The 19,902-nt window shown below is 38.2% G+C and overlaps 1 protein-coding gene across 4 annotated transcripts in view; it reads right to left on the bottom strand.

Moving 5' to 3' along the window:
- Lilli (AF4/FMR2 family member lilliputian) overlaps positions 1-19,902 on the bottom strand; it is a 228,358-nt gene that overhangs the window by 47,445 nt on the left and 161,011 nt on the right. The window lies entirely within an intron of this gene.

Here is a 19,902-nt window from a genome sequence, read left to right as displayed (position 1 = left end):
CCTTCGCATTTTTACGGCGCTTTATGATGTCGTGAATGCTTAAACGACTCATTTACATCGGAGCCTTTCCGCTAATTTGCGCAATTTTTCGTCAGCGAAAGAACGAACATAACTCTGTAGTAATTATATATATTTGAATTGATTACCAGGTATATAAATATGAAACAGAAATTTGCCCATAAATGGCCCTAGCTGTCAATGTAGTTACCGTCAAACCGCGTCATTGGCGCCATTTTCTTCTTTTGACATCTGATAAAGATTTTTCAACTCACAACGATACAAGTTTCATACAACAGCATAGTTTTTAATAGCGTTGAACATGTCGAATTTTGTGCCTGGAAACTACGATTTGCGGACAGCATTGATTTTCCGTTACCATTTGAAGAAAACTGCTGCAGAATCGCATCGAATGCTTGTCGAAGCTTACGGTGAGCATGCTCTTGGTAAATCACAGTGCTTTGAGTGGTTTAAAAAATTCAAAAGTGGCGATTTTGACGTGAGAAACGAAGAACGTGGAAGACCACCGAAAAAGTTTGAAAACAGCGAATTGCAAACATTGTTGGATGAGGATGACGCTCAAACGCAACAACAACTCGATTTGAATCAAGCTTTGCGTGAAAAACGACCAGAATATCAAAAAAGGCAACGCAAAGTGATTTTGCTTCATGATAATGCACCATCGCACACAGCAAAACCGGTCAAGGAAACGATTGAGGCGTTTAGTTGGGAAATACTTTCGCATGCGGCTTCCTCACCAGACTTGGCTCCATCCGATTACTACTTATTTGCATCGATGGGACACGCACTTGCCGAGCAGCGCTTCACTTCTTACGAAAATGTACGAAAATGGCTCGATGACTGGTTTGCCTCAAAGGAGCAACAGTTTTTTTGGCGTGGCATCCACAAATTGTCAGAGAGATGGGAAAAATGTATAGCTAGCAATGGGCAATACTTGAAATAAAATATTTTTTATCATTTTCATACAATAAACGTGTATTTTCTATACAAAAATTCCGGTTTCATATTTATATACCTGGTAAACTGATAAGGAGAGACAATAGTGGATTTATCTTCATAAGAAAGTAATTCTTCCTCGTATTGCTGATAATATTGTCTTTTGTCATTCGTCAGAAGATAAATTCTAGATAATTTGGCCTCCGATAATTAATTAATTAATTGATTAATGCTTACAGAATTAAGGCTCAAATTGAGCAACTTTGCGTTGTATTGCAAGTGCTATTTACTATGCGCAGCGTGCTTCAGTAATTCAACATCGATGTTATTAACTGGTTATTTAATATACATTGCGTGACTTTCAAGTTTCTGCATCTTATTTAATCATCTTTATATAATTAGACACTTTGCTAGGAAAAATTTTCTCACAACGCATATTAGGTCAATTATATCATTTGTACACCGGACGAAAAATTATTTTCGTAGTTTCCACAATCAAGAGGGCAATTAAAAATACATGGCAAGAAAATTAAATTTTTATGTGTATTTTTTTCCACAGTACTTTAATAGACAAATCATTCATGATATTGAAAATATTTTGTTATTAGAACTAATCCGCAAACTCTAGCTCTCATTGCAGTGATAGACCCTGAAAACATTCTTTTTTTCCTTACCCCCCTTGAGACGGGAAAAAGAAATTAATCCGGTCGGCGAGAAAGACAATTTAACGGGATTCTCGCCAAGTTTAGTCCAAAGTTCAGCAATGACTACTGCGTCTAAGATTCAAGACGAAGACTCGCGAGGCAGCGGACGGACAATGAAGGGAGAATGTTAAACGATCCTGAAGAGTTTTAATCGAGTCGTTCGAACTTCCTTCCTACTACTACTACTACTACTCCCTTCCTACTATCCGTCCCTTCCTTTCCTTCTCTCGATTAGAGAAACGAAAGAGTTGGGTAGAAACGTAGCGTCGCATCGCGTTATCTCTTTTTGTCGTTGACTCTCGCTCGATTTGCATCCGAGAGTCGTCCCGATATCGACCTTATGAATAACCACACTGACGAGTCAGATCATCGACGAGGGGCTTGAATCCCCTCGCGACCCCTTTACGAAGGAATCCACCGTGAGAATGTCTTGCGTGACGCGATACATAATACAAAAGAACACGAAGCTCGATAAATTTAGTTCATCGTCGCAAATTAACAGAACGAGGGTTCACAATTTATTCATGATAGATTATTTTAATATTACTAAAGTAAAATATTCTTCAGAGTAATAATAGCAGTCAATAGTTGTCATATTAAAACACACATCGTTAAAATAATAATGTCATCGAATATTATATTTCGGAAAAAAAAAACTGCGCGAAATAACGATTAATAATAATATCTTTTCCACGAGTAAAACATTAATCAATTTTCGAGATAAATGAGAAGAATTTGAACATTATTAATGCAATGCTGAGTCTACGTGAGAGTGATCCGAGCACTTCGTATAGTTGTTACGTGAATTTGCAGAAAAATATGTTTCATGCTTGCTATTTTCATTTTTCGATCGCGAGAATTCTTCCTTCCAGTATACAATCAACCTAATAACGCGGTAACAATCCTCTCTCGACTGCATGCGCGAAATGTGCGAAATTCACTCGACGGATATTTCCTCTCGTCGCACATACACGAGAGTTCAGATACGAGATGTACACAGACGTAACCAAAGGTTCACTCGACGGAATATCCGAACAGACGATGCGCAAAAAGAGAAAAGAGAAAGAGGACGAGCAACAGCAGAGAGGGAGGTCGATGGAGGAAGAGGAGGAGATGAAGGTGGGTCATCGACTTCCTCGACGTGACGCAACGAACACATACGCGTGCATTCGCACATTACAACGCGGGGAGACTTTCCAAGCGGATCGCCCCGGTAACCTCTTCCTTCCGGAAGTCGCCCCCTTCCCGTACTCGAGCCTTTCGAGAACCCTTCGAGAGAACCGCCAAGTTCCGTAGAATTCGGCGTAAAGCGTGAGTCATGCGAATTATTAGCGTGGCTAATATTACCCGCGATTTTCCCCCGAATTACGCGCTCTCTCGTTGTCACAGCCAGTAAATTCAATGTGGTAATTGATTAATAGGGTAATCCTGTAAGTGGATATTTTGACTGAATTTAAGCGACTCAGCAGGAGGTCCGAAAGTGTGATTTAAAGGAATTATACACGAGGAAAAAAAAAAAAAAAAATTCGAGCTAATTCTTTGTCATCTTTGTTAATTCGATACTCTTTATTATTTACAAAAATTATTACGTGCAAAAATAATCAAATGTTAGTTAAATGATTAACTAGCTTAAAAAGTAATATGTGTGTATCATTGCATACAATTCAATATCATCATATATTAATTGAAACATCGATGATTCAATCTCGTAATTGGAAACCCATTAAACGCTTGATAATAAATACAGAATGCAGATGAAATATGCAATTCCTCTTATACTTCATTATACAGAAATCGATTAATTAAGTAATTAATAACATAATGCATAACAATGTGCTTTGCAAGCTATTGCATAAACCTAGATTAATTAAATCATCGACAATTTTAACATCGTCATTTACAAGCCGTTAAACGGCCACGTGAAAATTTTCATGAGGACATAAATAATAAATCATAAATACAAAACTCACACACATATAATATGCAAATCCTTTGATGTATTGGATTGTATGTCAAAATAATAAATCCAGCGGCGCAAAAATCCATCATAAAGGCGGCGTCGCGATGTTTGCTGCCAAACGCTTCGTGAACGATGCGATTAAAAAAAAAAAAAAAAAAAAAAAAAAAAATTGATCAACGCGCGCGCAAGAGAGCTAATAAAACGCAAACAAGTTAATCGCGAATCGGTTTAGCACATGGCATTTACACGTGCGCGGAGGGAACACGAGTGACATAACGAAGGCACCCCAGCAAGAAGGAAGGGCGAAGGCAAGTGAAGAGACGGATACCTACGCGCGGACAGCCGGAGGGCGGGATTGGGGAGAGGTGGATTTAATCACGTTAAGTAACTCCAACCTGGCCGCATAGGAGAGAGCGAAGGGTGCTCGAAGATAAAGAGGGTGGGCGAGTGTGTTGTCCGACCCTCTTACACTCCACCTCGCCGGCCTTTTAAGCAGTGACCGACACACACACTCACACGCAGATGTGCAACACACACTTATTCCTGGAACTTCCTTCTCACGTCGCGCGTATTTTAACCGTTAAACGATTTGGGAGTCCTTCCATTCAGCGTCAAGCATATTCGACGGATTAATTGACAGTCATACGTTCCACGGGAGATAATCGAGAAAGTCATACATCGACCGTGCTAAATGAGTTACGCGATTGATTATGAAGCATCGCGTTACCACTGACGCGCGTTTCGAGGATATCAACGGACATTAATGTAATTTCAGATAATCAATTATCGATTAATCGCATCGCATGAATAAACCGCTCGAGATTGAATTAATCTATCGCGAGATTTATCGCTTGTTATTTTTATAAAGAAAATGATTTACAGTTCGCGGAAAGAAATTCTGTTTCTATTCACGCTAATTAGACAATTGATAAAAATATCTCTCTCTCTCTCTCTCTCATCGATATCTTATTCCCCTGACAATAACATTTTTCTTTAAATAGTCGCGGTATATACGTTTATTCTTGAGATGAATATAAAAAAAGATATTAATTAAGAACGCTTCTTGATTATCTATTAAGACAATATCGTGCAGGTAGAGTCTTATAAACACTCTGTAATTTTCCCTTATTCTCATTCAATTTTCATTTAACGTAAAACAATAAAATCACGACTACGAACGAGATTTATTCAACCCGACTCCCGGAAAATTAACAAATAATTGCGTGGCAAGCTCCTATTCATTCTTCCTCACCGCGTTATTAATTAATCAAAGTACAGCAACGTTAGCCAAGCCTCTAACGAAAAGATAAACGCGCGAGATGCGCGTCATTCTTTATTTTCCGCCGTTCCCCGTGCCCTCCCATGCGGTCTCTTATCCATCCTCGTCTAGTTATTTATCGCTGCAAGAGCAACCCTCCGGTAAAGAGTGAGCCAGCGGGTAAGGAGGGTTAGAGAACGCGCTGCTCGTGTCACGGGGGTGGCGAAAGAACGGCCTTAACAAGGAAAAGAAATCCGTTATGTCGTGGCACGATGTAGAGGCAGGAGAGAGAGAGAGAGAGAGAGAGAGAGAGAGAGAGAGAGAAAGATATAGAGAAGCCAGGCGGACGAGGAGAGGCAAGGAAGGAAGAAACGGGAGAGAAGGGTGGCGAGAGAACCTTCTAAACCCAACCTTTTGCCGGCTGAACCCGGAGCGTTATTAGGAAAATGGACCTTCTTCTCTCTGTCTTCCTCGCTCACGTTCGCGCTCGCTCACAATAAACTGCGCGGCGTCTTGCCTCGCTGCTCCTTCGTTCCCGTTCGCGTCTCACCCTTTCGCTCTTTCTCACTCCCTGCCAACGCGATTCCTGCCCTTACCGATTGCCTCCTCTCACCCCCCCCCCCCTCCATCTCCTTTCAGGCGTTGAACTTTTTGACGTCGGGGCCAACCTGCCGCCGACAATTTACTTCGCGGTAACGGAGGCGAGAGACCGGTATATATCTTTTCACCCTTCGATCCGGATATAATAGCGTGTGTCGTTTTACGCGCAAATATTCGTCCGAATACGGAAATATGGTCGTTGCATGTGATACTTTCTTTTTAAATAAAATTTTAATTTTAAATAAGATCACGTTTTAAATAGATAGAATTTACAAAACAAACTCGATAAATGATTTTCTCTCTATGTAAAAGAAAATAATATAACTCAATTATATATTTGACTGTATTTCGTATTTATAATTTTCTTAATATGTCACTTCTAATCTGACAATGAGAATAAAGCATTTCTCTCTTTCTTGCGCTATTAATCCGAAATTACAGTGAACTAAATTCATCCGAGATGTAATCGGCCGACTATGAAAAACCGGATGACACAATATGCTAAGCGAAATTCACACAAGCGTATTATCTGCAAAGTATTACAATGCTTGCGACTAAGACGATAATTTAGTACTTCCGCAAAATCATATACAGGGTGTCCCATTTTAATCTCCTCAGGCAAATATCTCAAAAACCAAGCCCGGAAGAGAAAAATGTTTCGGACAAAAGTTGTTTGGTTTCGAGGGGGCCATAAGATGGTGACAATGATTTGACCTTGGAAAATCATTTGAAGGTCGTGTGAAGGTCAACTTTAAAATCTTAAATGGAAACCCCCATTTTTTATTTAGTATTCTTTTAACTGACATCGAGAGCTTTCCAAAACACTATAATAAAATATTTTTTCATTAAGTACTTTTTGAGTTATTTTATATTTTAATCTGACATATTTTGATATAAAAAATTAAATATTTCGTAAAATATTCAGTTTTCGATAATCTTACCGTAATACTTTTATGTACAGAATAATGAGACAAATTAATTAGTGCCAAAAAAAACAAATAATTGTTTTAAAAAAATACATTGTAAATAATTTTCTTAAAAACAATTTTTTTTTATACTAATTGATTTGTCTCATTATTCTGTACATAGAAGTATTACGGTAAGATTATCAAAAACTAAATATTTTACGAGATATTTAATTTTTTATATCAAACTATGTCAGATTAAAATATAAAATAACTCAAAAAGTACTTAATAAAAAAATACTTTATTATAGTGTTTTGGAAAGCTCTCGATGTCAGCTACAAGAATACTAAATAAAAAATGGGGGTTTCCATTTAAGATTTTAAAGTTGACCTTCACACGACCTTCAAATGATTTTCCAAGGTCAAATCATTGTCACCATCTTATGGCCCCCTCGAAACCAAACAACTTTTGTCCGAAACATTTTTCTCTTCCGGTCTTGGTTTTTGAGATATTTGCCTGAGGAGATTAAAATGGGACACCCTGTATAACATAGTTAGGCATAAAAGTAGGTCATCGACGATCAACAATGTCTGTGCGCGTGTGTACGTATACCAAGCACAACCAGAGAAAGGAGATCGATATTCAATATTTAATTTGGCTCGCAGTATGTACAACCCCTCGGGCCGTTGATGTAACCCACCGTATCTTCCTTCGCGAAGACTTACCTATCCTAACGTAGACTCGGAAGAAAAACCGGTACGATGGGAAAGGAAGCCGGAATCGGGTAACGCTCACAAACGAGTTTGCCATTATTCGAATTTCTCTCGGCGAGACGAACGGGAAGATTTGAAAACTGAATGTCAAATAGAATGTCTAAGAGAATTTAGAAAAGTATCGACTTATCATACAGATAATTGTAATTAATTCCATATCAATTACAAGTTGTTTGAAAATATATATATATATATTTTAATATATTTTTCAATATCATTCTAAAGATATTTCTTTTTCTAAAGTCGCCGATTCTTCGATTGTCCATATTTCTTATTCTTCCCAATTTCTAATATTAATTTATCAAAAACTTCCATTTTATATTTTAACGCTGTATTTTTGAAGATTTCTCGCTGAGCCAATTTATTAAATCGTTTCGTCGACGACAACCGCGCAATGTTAAATCGATCTCTCAATGTAATTAATATCGCTCGGTGATACAGTAATTAGCGTAACTTGAACGTTATGAACACCGATCAACGATAATGCTGATAATAGCGGAAATTAATGGCCGGCGATATGCCGACGTGAAAATCAGATGTGCGCCGATATACGACGCAATAAATTGTATATAGATACGCGGTCGACTGTGACGGACGGCTCCGATATAATTCGCACCGAAATAATTCGACACATTATGACGACGTTAAAAAGATCAAACATATCGAGAGATATATAATTTCGTACGTTAAGCCACGTCCCGATTACGTCTAAATCCCGCAAGTCATTATCTCGAATGCAACTTACGACGATCCTTCGTACGCTCAAATTTGCTGGAAAATCTGCGGCTTTAATTTTTTACTTCGCTTCGTTAAAACCGAGAAACGGATAAATAATTAAGCCGATTATTGACTTTACCATCCATCGAGATTATTCTCAACCGGTTTCCATCCATCGTCCGCCCGCGAGGGAATATCGGATTCTTTATTGAGTTATTACAACAAGATATGACAGAAATGTCTGAAGCAAAAATGTTGATAATTATCGATAATAAAATTATTGCTAATTGCGATGATCAATTGTAATAAATGTGATCGTAAATATATATATATATATATTAGCACAATAAAATAATTATGAAACTCTATTAAATTACAATTATAACTTTATTTAATATCGCGATCATTAAGAATAATAGCCATTAAATTGCTTTAATAATTAGAAAATTAATTATTACAAATTTTTAAAGTTATTATTAAAGAGAGTAATTAAATAACACACATTAACGAATAATTATCAATTGAAATATCATATGTATAACAATGTTATTCACTTTACTATCACAATTATTCTGATTGATTTCATCTTTTCGATGTGCCCTTTTATTTATCTATAAGACATATGGCATAGAAAACAGTTTCTCATGTTGCGGGAAGCGGAAATGTGTATCTGTCGGCAACTTGTATGGTAAATAATATTGAGAAAGAGAGAGAGAGAGCAATGTACGTAGAGAGGAATAGTATAGATTTATCAATCATTCGACGACAGTTATAAGTTGTGTATATATTCATGAGCTGACATAATCTCGCAGAATGGGACGCATACGTGCGTGTACGCACGTCGAATCGACGACGTATATACGTTCTGCGGATACGTAACGCGAATGCGTGGTCGCGCACTCAACAGGTATCGATCTCTGACACGGAATGGCAAAGGTAAAACGGTTACGCAGTGCTTAAAATAGACAGGTGCGACAAACGAATAGCATCCCGTATCAATATATGTAATCCTATATCGTGCAATTTTAGAGATGTCCCAATCATTTCTGAAAATATCATCTTGAAAATATTTCAAAACGTCACGCGTCATTCATCAAGATATAAAAATTACGGTCAATTATATAAATAGAAAATACTATTCAGAAAAGTACAAAATTATAAAGAAAATGTCCTTCTTTGGAGACAGAGAAACCTCTCATACAACTCTCATATATATATCCGTAGTTAGCAGGATACTAATTAATGGCGGAATTGTGATATTAAACGGTCGCCGGTCGGTCGTCGGCGGAGGCAGCGGGAACTCGGGAGATTGTCGGGAAGCAGCGCGGACCGTTATTATGATGGATACGGCTTGTGCAAGATGAAGACTATAGTGTCGAGAGAGGTGTTACTTAACCATTTCCATGCTTGCCGCATATCTCATGCTAATGCATAATTATGTGTCAATGATTTTTTTTTTCGAGAGAGATTTTCGCAGATTTCCGGAAGTCGCTATAACAGAGCCTATTACTCGGAACATACCGATACTAATTACGTAATGAAGGGTAGGGAAAGGGGGACATTTCGCACAATACAAATATACAAAACTATAAAAAAATAATTAAGAAAAAATAGATGTGAAATTAAGGTTAAAATAAATTTTAAACGTGAGTAAAATATATATATATATATACACACATACACGCACGCACACACCGTCTGTGTGTAACCGTTTGCTAAACTATTGTAGAATAAAAAATAATAAAAATTCTCCGTTGGCAATGATTGTATCGATTAGTTCGTAACTAGAGTGAGTCTGTGAGGTATATATACAGAAGAAATAAATTGCCCAAGAAACAATCGCTCGAATGGAGCTAGGAGGCTACAAGTTTCATTCTTCAGTAGACCAGCTCTCTGAAGATACGATTTAACTTTATTCGCTATTTCTGTTTGACATAACGTAATTCGTCGTCTCTCGAAGTTAACTCAATAATGTAATAGTTGTTTTTTTTTTTCACTTTTCTGTTACGAGATCTTCTGACTGACTAGTGTTGACTAGACTATTTGTTGCCGATCCACGTATGCCATTTTCGCGTTCTGGCAGTAATAGTAATAGTAATAGTAATAATCCTCAATATAATTTACCATCGATCGTCGCTTAAAGTAATCACGCGAAATCCCGCGATCGCGTAAAACAAGAAATCGCGTAATATGCGATCAATCGTACATATACATATGATATTTCATGGTCCTCACTAATTTTAAAATAATTAAACAATAAATAACGCTAAACACGTTTTTATGTGTGTAACTTCTACATTTAATACTTTTAAAATAAAAAAACAAAATAGAAATAAAAACATAAATAAAAAACTTATCCGAATAATCATTGAATCCTTCACATAAGTAAAATGTATAGAATATATATATATATATAATGCAAATAAATTATTTAATAAATAGAATAATAATTTTTTCAATTCATTACCTCACTATCGGACATCGTACACCCACAGAAAAGATTTCCGGATCTAATGCTATTACTCTTCAATTTATCATAAAATAGGATCGATATAGCGACAATCATATTTATTATTGAAAAAGGAATATATTAATCTTAAATGAAAAATTCTTAAATCTAGAATAAAATGCCTAGTAACGCCACCGCGTATCGGTTTCGCGCCGACTATTGTGGCGCTAACATCAAGTTATTCTAAATGCAAGAATATATAAGCTTAGATTTGTATATGTTACTCTTGTCTCAAGATAGTAAGACAATCTTATTTAATTCGAGAGAGAAGAAAAGGAATTATTGATTTGATTTTAAAATTGTTTTATTTTTATACCGCATAAGGTTGCGATACGATTAAATATGTCAAGAATATTTTTTGTCTCGTTATCAGAAATCCTTTCTGAGAGTGTGTGTTCAACGCGTTAAATATACACTTCCGCACAAAGCGACGCGCCGTTTGCGTTCGCGATTCATTAGAGGCCCGACGACGTCGACCTCTGGCACATACACAGAATGAATGAAAATTTCATTCGTCCAATCATATTATCGCCCGGCACAATATCCCTCGCGCAGTGTAAATAAACGGCGGCGACCTCGCCAACCCTGCAGTCGGATTACATGGGCGCGATTACGTAATCGAGTTATAAGTACGCCTGCTTTTCCGAATTGATTGTCAAGGGCATCCGATAAGTTTACCGCTCGAAGCACGCGTTACATCCAGCCCGAGTGATAAATTTTTATTATCCCCCTCCAAGATCTTTGCTCGTTCAAATTTCTAAAAAAATGCGCCTTTCAATTCATTTAAATGTGACAACGGTAAGATAGGGGAAAAGAGAGAGAGAGAGAGAGAGAGAGAGAAGAAAAAAAAAGAAAAATATCCGCTTGTAAACTTAAATAGATAACACAGTACGTATTGTATGCAAATATCAAACACGCGAGATAGTTCGCAACAACATCTCGAGAAAGCGCTACTGTTAACATCGAAAGCGTAACAAATATGCAATGCAACTATGTATTCAAGGCTTAATAACAAACTGCAAGATGCAGTTTATTGATAGATTTACGTCAACACAATGCAACAGTGCTGATGTACAATATCTGTCCTTCTCTCTCTCTCTCTCTCTTCCTCTGCGTGCAATTTTAACCTGAATCCGCGGGTAATCATTGCACTAGATTTTTATACTCTTACGTTTCACAGTTAATGAGAAATTTAAATAAAAATATCCCCGTTTTATATTGCGAAGGTACGGGGAGAAACCCATCGGAGGAAAGCGTGATGTGCTTTAATTTGCAGAAATTAAACGATCTGCCGCGAAAGATCGCTTATCAGTGTAATGCCGCTAAAGCGAGTTACGATATATAATTTTAAATAGCCTTCACATGATTAGATGGCAATCGCTCTGTGCGAGCGCGACATCTTCACTCTCTCTCTCTCTCTCTTCCCCCATCGTCTAAAAAAACACGCGAGCAAAATGTCAAATAAAATTATTACACGCGAGCGATGCGTGAAAGTCAAACTAGAAATATAAGGGCTTTCTCGACGATTACTGTAATGAAAAGATTAATAAATAAATCAGCATATGTTCGTAAAGATTATGATTCTACAGCTGTATACATTTTATTTACGATTTTAAGCAAAGCACGTCTCATCATATGTGTAAAATTATAGTGTTATGTAACGTTTAATTTTTTTCCAAAATTAAAATATTACAAAGACCCATTAAACTCAATCCAATTAAATGAAATGAATTTAATGGTAAATTATATTTTATAAAAATTTAATGTAGTGTAAATATAATACTAGAGCTTTGCACTCTTAACGTATGCGCAAATGTGTGTCTTTGTAATTAATTAAAGAAATTATAGCAACTGTTATTTTCTCGTCGAAATAAAAATTATACCAATTAGATCGAGTCTCAATATATCGACGTGGTTATATCGTTTTAAAACACGGCGAGAAAATCCGGTTAGATATTATCGATTTGAGTGTTTGCATTGAGATAATCAAATCGTCCTGCAATGTGTTTCACGGTCATATAACTTAATAGCTTATTGCGATGATATTTAATATTTGTCTTTTTCATATCTGTGCCAACCTAGATTAATCTATATTTTATGATATTTTCTTATCTTCCCCCATCTCTGAATCTCTACAAAAAAGCAGGCCGTAACAAAAAATTCATAGACCATGAGGCTATAAATTACAATGACCCTAGACATCGCAAACGTATCAGATGGCGGATGTAGATATAACAACTCGTCTGTCGCCTTCAACTATAATCGTTAAAGTTCGCGGGAGCCAATTTTCCATCATGAAATATTTAATATCCTGAACAATCTTCGTTCACGAAAGACTGTCGCATTTGATCAGAGTTAAGACGATTAAATGGTAAGACGATGATTATAATATATCGAAATTAACTACTTTAAAATTCAATGAACGATGATGATGTTAACCTAATCTAATAATTTGAACCATTTGTGTGTGTTCAATTGTATATCAAACACTACAAGATCGTTGGAATGACTCTACACCCACAGAAAAGATTTCCGGATCTAATGCTATTACTCTTCAATCTATCATAAAATAGGATCGATATAGCGACAATCATATTTATTATTGAAAAAGGAATATTTTAATCTTAAATGGAAAATTCTTAAATCTAGAATAAAATGCCTAGTAACGCCACCGCGTATCGGTTTCGCGCCGACTATTGTGGCGCTAACATCAAGTTATTCTAAATGCAAGAATATATAAGCTTAGATTTGTATATGTTACTCTTGTCTCAAGATAGTAAGACAATCTTATTTAATTCGAGAGAGAAGAAAAGAAATTATTGATTTAATTTTAAAATTGTTTTATTTTTATACCGCATAAGGTTGCGATACGATTAAATATGTCAAGAATATTTTTTGTCTCGTTATCAGAAATCCTTTCTGAGAGTGTATGTATATCTATATTGTGATGAAGAGGCTAATGATTTATTCATAGCGACAACTTAACATTTCTCAAGAACGTGACACATCTCCTTCCACTTGTGCCCTTAGCTATCGTCTCGAGAACGAAGCGCCATCCGCGAAATCCTACGACATTTCATCTGGATCTTTATCGCAAATTGAGACAAAGTTTAAAAAAAATTCAGAGCAGCAATTCCGATAAACTCGCACGCGGATAGTATCGTTTTTTCGCGATTCGAAGGAGTACATACGTCGTATATTTTCCGCTACATTTTTCTCCTTGTCGGCCAATGAACGTTTTTCTATCAGGAAATTTGAATCGCGTCGCCGTAAGCTATCCAAAATATTGATTTAAAACATATGAGAGCGCGCGCAGCATCTCTCCAACTCGCCGCGAATTTCCATCGCGAAAGAAAAGCAACGATCCGCGAGAGAACGTTACGAGAGGAGTTTAAATGAAGAGACGGGATAACGAGCTACGAGAGATTAGAGATGTCTAACGCTAAACCATAGCGGATTCCCCTCACACGGGACAGACCGTCTAACGATATTTCAAAGTCGTCCCGGTTGATGAATGATGTTAGCTTGCCACTGTAATGAATTAAAGCTACTCGACTACCTTAGGAGCTAAGATCAAACTAAAAAGGCAGAAAGTGAAGATTGCACGAATGGAAAATGTGAATCCTATCGAGATAGCCTTGATCCTTTATCACTTTACATTCACGATAATATTCGAAGCAAGGTGAAAGAATATACGTTATAATAAAAAGAATATCCTATCTGATCGCAAATAAAATCTATCAGGCATCTTCGGTTCTCGAACTCGTCCTTTCGATCCATCTCCTCGGTTGCTTCGCGCATCTCGTGCGTTTGCAAGCGAGACGAGGTCTGAGCGATTGAATATTAAGCAGATGAAGTCTCTAAAGGTACTCCTCGGCGAAGTTAGCCCGAGGGACTTGCTCCGAACTAGAAAACGAGGCTGAGGAGAGATCGCGAGGGTGAAGATGTCGGTCGCGCGCGCGCGGAATAAGCGAGAGCAGCGACCAGGGAAGGAGACGGAACCGCTCGAGAGAAGTTCGGGATCGCGGCCAAGATGAGTGCGGTGCAGCGGCGAGAAACGGTAGGAAAGGGAGGTCGGGGAATGGAAAGGAGAGAGAGAGAGAGATGGTTGGATGAGACGCCAACGGCGATTTCAATAATTAATGTCACGGGAATTGCGCCGCAGTGGTGGTGACGATGGCGGCGTTGTTACTGCCGCAAGCCTGAAATTCTCCGCGTCGTGGTGGTCATCGCGACACGTCTCTCTCTCTCTCTCTCTCTCTCTCTCTCTCTCTCTCTCTCTCTCTCTCTCTCTCGTCCATAATTATTACGATTATCCGCCGGACGAGACTATAAAGAACGAGAGTCTGATCTGGCTTTCTGCTGGACCGATATCGCTATCCGCACAAATAAGTCGATATTAATATTTATTTCGTCCTTGTTTCAGCATCATCAGAGTGTCGGATAAAGCAATAATTAATATTGTTTGATTTACTATTTGGATTTATGCACATTATCGAGAGTGTTTGGAGAATTAACGCTACATCAGGTTTACACGATTTACGAGCGTGCAGAAGATTAATGATGATAATGCTATCGAGTACGAAGCAATGAATAAACTACGAACGTCAAAACATTTGTCATTCCTTTTTATTTCCCAGCATCTAGTTAAATGACATCTTTATTATATCTACAACTCAGGGGAGTGATAACCTCGTATCACTCGATTGAATAAAAATTCTCGTAACCATTTACTCCGGCGAGAAGCGACGATAAACTCGAGACATATCCGGAGAGAATGGAAATAATAGAAATTTTACGCACATGCGCGTATGTTTCCCTACACCCATTCAAAACATTTTCACTCTTCGTTAACCGATCCCTGACCAGCGGACGAAGGCGCTCTTTCCTCCGGGAGAGGAATAACAGCCGCAAAACGCTCGAAAATAGACGGCGCCGTTCACCCTCCGGCCACCGGGGGCCCGTCCCATGAAATTCAGAAGAGCCGGGATTCTCCGCTTCGGTTTCACGTCGGTGTTACATCGGCATGTCGTACCGCATCGGTTTGCAAAACGAGCGACGTGCAACGCGGCGCGATAGACGACGACGGCGGCGGTTCAACCGGGAGAGATGCCAGACGCCAGTGCAAAGCTGGTTGGTTTCCATGGAAACCAATCAACCTCCTCATCTCGTCGCCCTCGCTCATCCTACTCGGCGTATCGCGGACGACGGAAGTGGCGGGATGAGGAAGCGGGGAGAGTGGAGAATAACGGAGGCACGGAAGTGAGAAGGAGACAGAGGACGCCAGGAGGAAGACGGAACGCGAAGAGCGAGACTTTTGCGGATAACGAGAGCGAAGAGAAGTGCGCAAAGAGACAGTGAGAAGCGAAGGAGGGAGAGATGGTGCAACTGGATGAAAATGAGCGACAGAGAAAAAAAGGAATATCAAAGAAGATAAAAAGGAAATTGCAGGAGAGAGAGAGAGAGAGAGAGCAAAATGATCTTTGAGAGAATGAAGAGAATTCGTTGCAAGGTCATCTTCGATTCCGCATGAGTGCACGCAAACGAGAGATCGGAAACTCCTCACTAGGTCGATCGCGAGCGCACGGCGATCGAACTAATGACATTGATTCCTGAATTCTGAGATGACTTTGCGAAGTTTATAAAATCCATCGTAATTCAGTTCGCGCGTATTTCGCCGAGATGTATATATGTTTCATCGTTTATTATTTTTTTAGAATTCGCATATGCGTTTGTCGATACGTCCCTTAAATTTTTACGGGACGATCGTTGACTTCATCAACGATAATTAAGTATTTCATATAAAACTGTATTTTTTATATTACACATATTGCGATGATATCTAAAAATATGAAATTAACAGCTTACAATGGGAGAATTCGAAAATTGTGCTACAAATTCGAAATTCGAAATTTTATTTACTACATCTGTCTTGTTATTTTTATCTCCTTGTGTTCTCGATTTTTATATTGAATGATTGCATAAGTTCGTGCCCGATTTTCATAGATGGCATTAAGTTACTGCATGGCGGAGTTCTATTGCTTTCGTGTGGTAATTGTTGCTTACACCGAATAGATGACGTTGTCTTATGTCAATTTGGCGTCAGACATTGTTCAGATAAGTCCATTTGTGCATAAGAGAAATCATTAAAAATGGAGAACGAAAAGGTGCATTTGTGGCATGTAATGCTATATGAATTTCGGAAAGGCGTGAGTGTTGGGATTGCACAAAAAAATATTCAAAGCGTTTATTTGGACCGCGCTCCTGCTCTCCGAACAGTCAAAAAGTGGTTCGGCAGATTTCGAAATGGTGATTTCAACATGGAGGATCAACCCCGCTCTGGACGGCCTTCTGGCATCGATGATGACATTGTGCATGCCTTAGTGGAAAGAAACCCTAGGATTACAACTGAGGATATTGCTGAGAGGCCGGACATCGATAATTCAACCGCTTTTCGTCATTTAAAAAAGCTTGGATACATTTCCAAGCTTGATACGTGAGTGCCGCATCTCCTGACTGAAAGGAATAAGCTGCAGGAAAACTGCAGGAGTCGCAATGGGAAATTCTGCAGCACCCGCCATATTCTCCAGATATTGCGCCTTCAGATTTTTATCTGTTCCGGTCTTTGCAGAATAGTTTAAATGGCAAGAATCTCAATTCCGAGGAAGCTGTCGAAAACCACCTTACAAACTTTTTTCAAGAAAAACCAAGTTCTTTCTTCAAAAATGGAATCGACAAGCTTATAGATGGTTGGAAAACCATTGTAGAAAAGAATGGAGACTATATAATTGATTAATAAAAGTGTTATCTCTAAAATATAATCTATTGAAGTTTATATTTAAATCGGGCACGAACTTACTGCAATCACCCAATAATATAACTTGTAATACACAGCATTCTTCCCTTAAGATATGTAAAATATTTTCTCACGTAATATATTTTTCTCATAATTCTAGATAAAAAAATTTATTTCACTCGCGCTTTCTTTCTCCTGAACTCAGGATAATACAAAAAATTCAGATTCTTAAATATTTCAAGACTCCTCCGATACACGACTTTATTTTATTCACCGTTCCAAGTATAGAATATCGCGAGAGCTCCCTATGGAAAAGAAAATCCACGCGTCGCGATTGCCGTCGAGTTGTTTGATCGTTAGGGTGAATAAGGGATGAACGGATTCGACACAGTCGTTCATCGCTCATTCACCCCGAGCGGTATCGTCTATAGTCCGGGGTTCGTCAAAGGTTGTGTCAGTCGCGCGATCGCGCCTTCGCTCATTAACACCGACGCGATCGGTGCTCTCGTAGGAGGCAATAGATACGCGGGTTCAACCCGCGTGGGCAACACGTGCGCAGACAGGTAGGCGAGATCAGGGACGGTAGGCGTGGGCGGTATCGCACGCTTGTCAGGATCCCCGGCGTGTTTAACGCGCTTCCCTCCTCTCTTAATCAGGCTCGACACGACCTCGACTCCGTCGCTTCCTTCGCGCGTTAATCAGGGCGCTTCGCGAAATTAACTCCGGCTTCGCTACTGGGCTCTTTATTTATTAAGGGACACGTCGCAATTTTTGGACAAGGCTCTCGAACATGCCTGCAGGGAATTGTCCTTCGGGAATTTTCCAAGAGTTTCGAAGCGAATTAATTTTATGATATAAATTGTATCTGATGTTAAGAGAAATCTTTAAATGAATTAATTAACGATAAGACGACTGATAATAAATAAATAAAAGAATTCTTGCTGAAGGAAAGATCAATTCCAAATTATCTAAAAACTTGTCGAAATTAACGTCTGTATTCAATTCTGTATACGATAAAATCGTAAGCGTTTTCGTGTTTTCCCATCGTCGAGATATTTCGATATAATGATCATCGCGCAATCTGCATTGTATTGCGTAATGTTAATATTGTTCACCGAGCGAGCTCACACAGATCACGATATTACAACGGGTATTATGTGTCGACGATGTTACACGTGTGCGCCTGCGTGGCTCAATAATAATGTCGCGTCCTCATTAATTTGCTCAATGGAGCATCAAGGTACAGACTGCATCAAAATTTACCGCGCCGATACAACATGCCGAAATTGCATTTATGGAAATAAAATCGATTATTTTTTTCTCAAACTCTCCTCCGATATATTTACGATAAATTTATGTGAATTTTTTTTTTCTTCTTAGATTAAAATCACATATTTATATACAGCTCATTATTTGGTATATAAGAAATCGAGAAAATGATACTTGACTTTGCATCGAATCAATTCTGAAAGAACGCGATATTATTTGATTATAAACGATTCTCTGATCCGAGAGAAATTCGCGGGAATGGATTCTCCATGGCGCGAATCCTGTTGCAGTTCGCGGAACTTGCGTCGAACCTCGTTAACGGGGAAACTGTCAATATCGTGATTTCAGAGAGGAATAAATTGATAAGTCGTAACCGCACCAGACCGATATATACGATGACATTCCACGAAATTCTGACGAGGAAGAAAGGGTGAATGTTTACCTCAACATTTCTGCCTTTTTATTACATCTATTTCCAATAATTTTAATTTCTTATCGCTGATTAGATTTTTAGTAGAGAAAAATGTTTATCTTCATCCAGCATGTCGTACATGCGTCGTATTTTCGTTCGTATTAACTCGCGATTTCTTTGACTAGCTTCAACGAGTTCGACGATTTTCGCACAATGCAATTGTGTAAAGGGTGCGAAATAGGCTTGTCGCGGGGATTAGTTCAAATTTACCCAACGAGAAGCAAATTCGTCCCACCTAACTCTAGATTGTTGGTGAGAGACGGTTGTAACCCCGGTAATAGTCGTTGTAAAGTAGCCACTATATTCGAGCATCGGGCAGAAAACGACGAGAGAGAGAAAGAGAGAAATGATTAATTCATGAAACAGTAACTTCTCTTGCATTCATTTAGAAATGCCAAAATATCGACAAATCTAGATTTTTTTTAAATCTACAATATATAATCGTTAAGCGAAATAGAGCTGTAGAACTTTGCAAAGGCCGATTTTTATGAAATTATTTGCGCGAACATCGATTCCGCTAATTTGGTCAAACGTGTTTATTGTTCATTGTAATAAATGGAGCTCTCTTGATTGAGTTTATAATTAATTCGCTGTTCGTTTAACGGAAGATCGTATATTGTAAACGGTATTAATACAAATTTGCTAATCCATTTTTAATAACATATAAGTAACGTGTCTCTTAGGTTTTTATACGTCGAAAAGAACTTTTCGGATTTTAACGTATAAAAGTATTATGTTGGAAAGCTTCCTGCGTGGTAATGTTCGTAAAGAGATGTCAAATATTTAAACGCTCGCTATTACGAATATTACGCTTTCAAGTTCTTGCGGTTGATTTTTATCGCAACAAAACAACAGTCGATAATGGGCGAGGATTGTTTTGCCGAGAAAAAAATTCATTACTTCCTCGGTATAATATAATCGTCCGTGTGAAGAATCGCTTCTTATAATCCACAAAAATTTTTCATATTTTCTATCAAGATCCAT

The sequence above is a fragment of the Polyergus mexicanus genome, unplaced genomic scaffold (assembly GCF_030449975.1).
Source record: "Polyergus mexicanus isolate NDT 795.1 unplaced genomic scaffold, iyPolMexi1.0 SCAF_4, whole genome shotgun sequence".
Taxonomy (NCBI): domain Eukaryota; kingdom Metazoa; phylum Arthropoda; class Insecta; order Hymenoptera; family Formicidae; genus Polyergus; species Polyergus mexicanus.
This window is presented reverse-complemented; position numbering and strand designations above follow the sequence as displayed.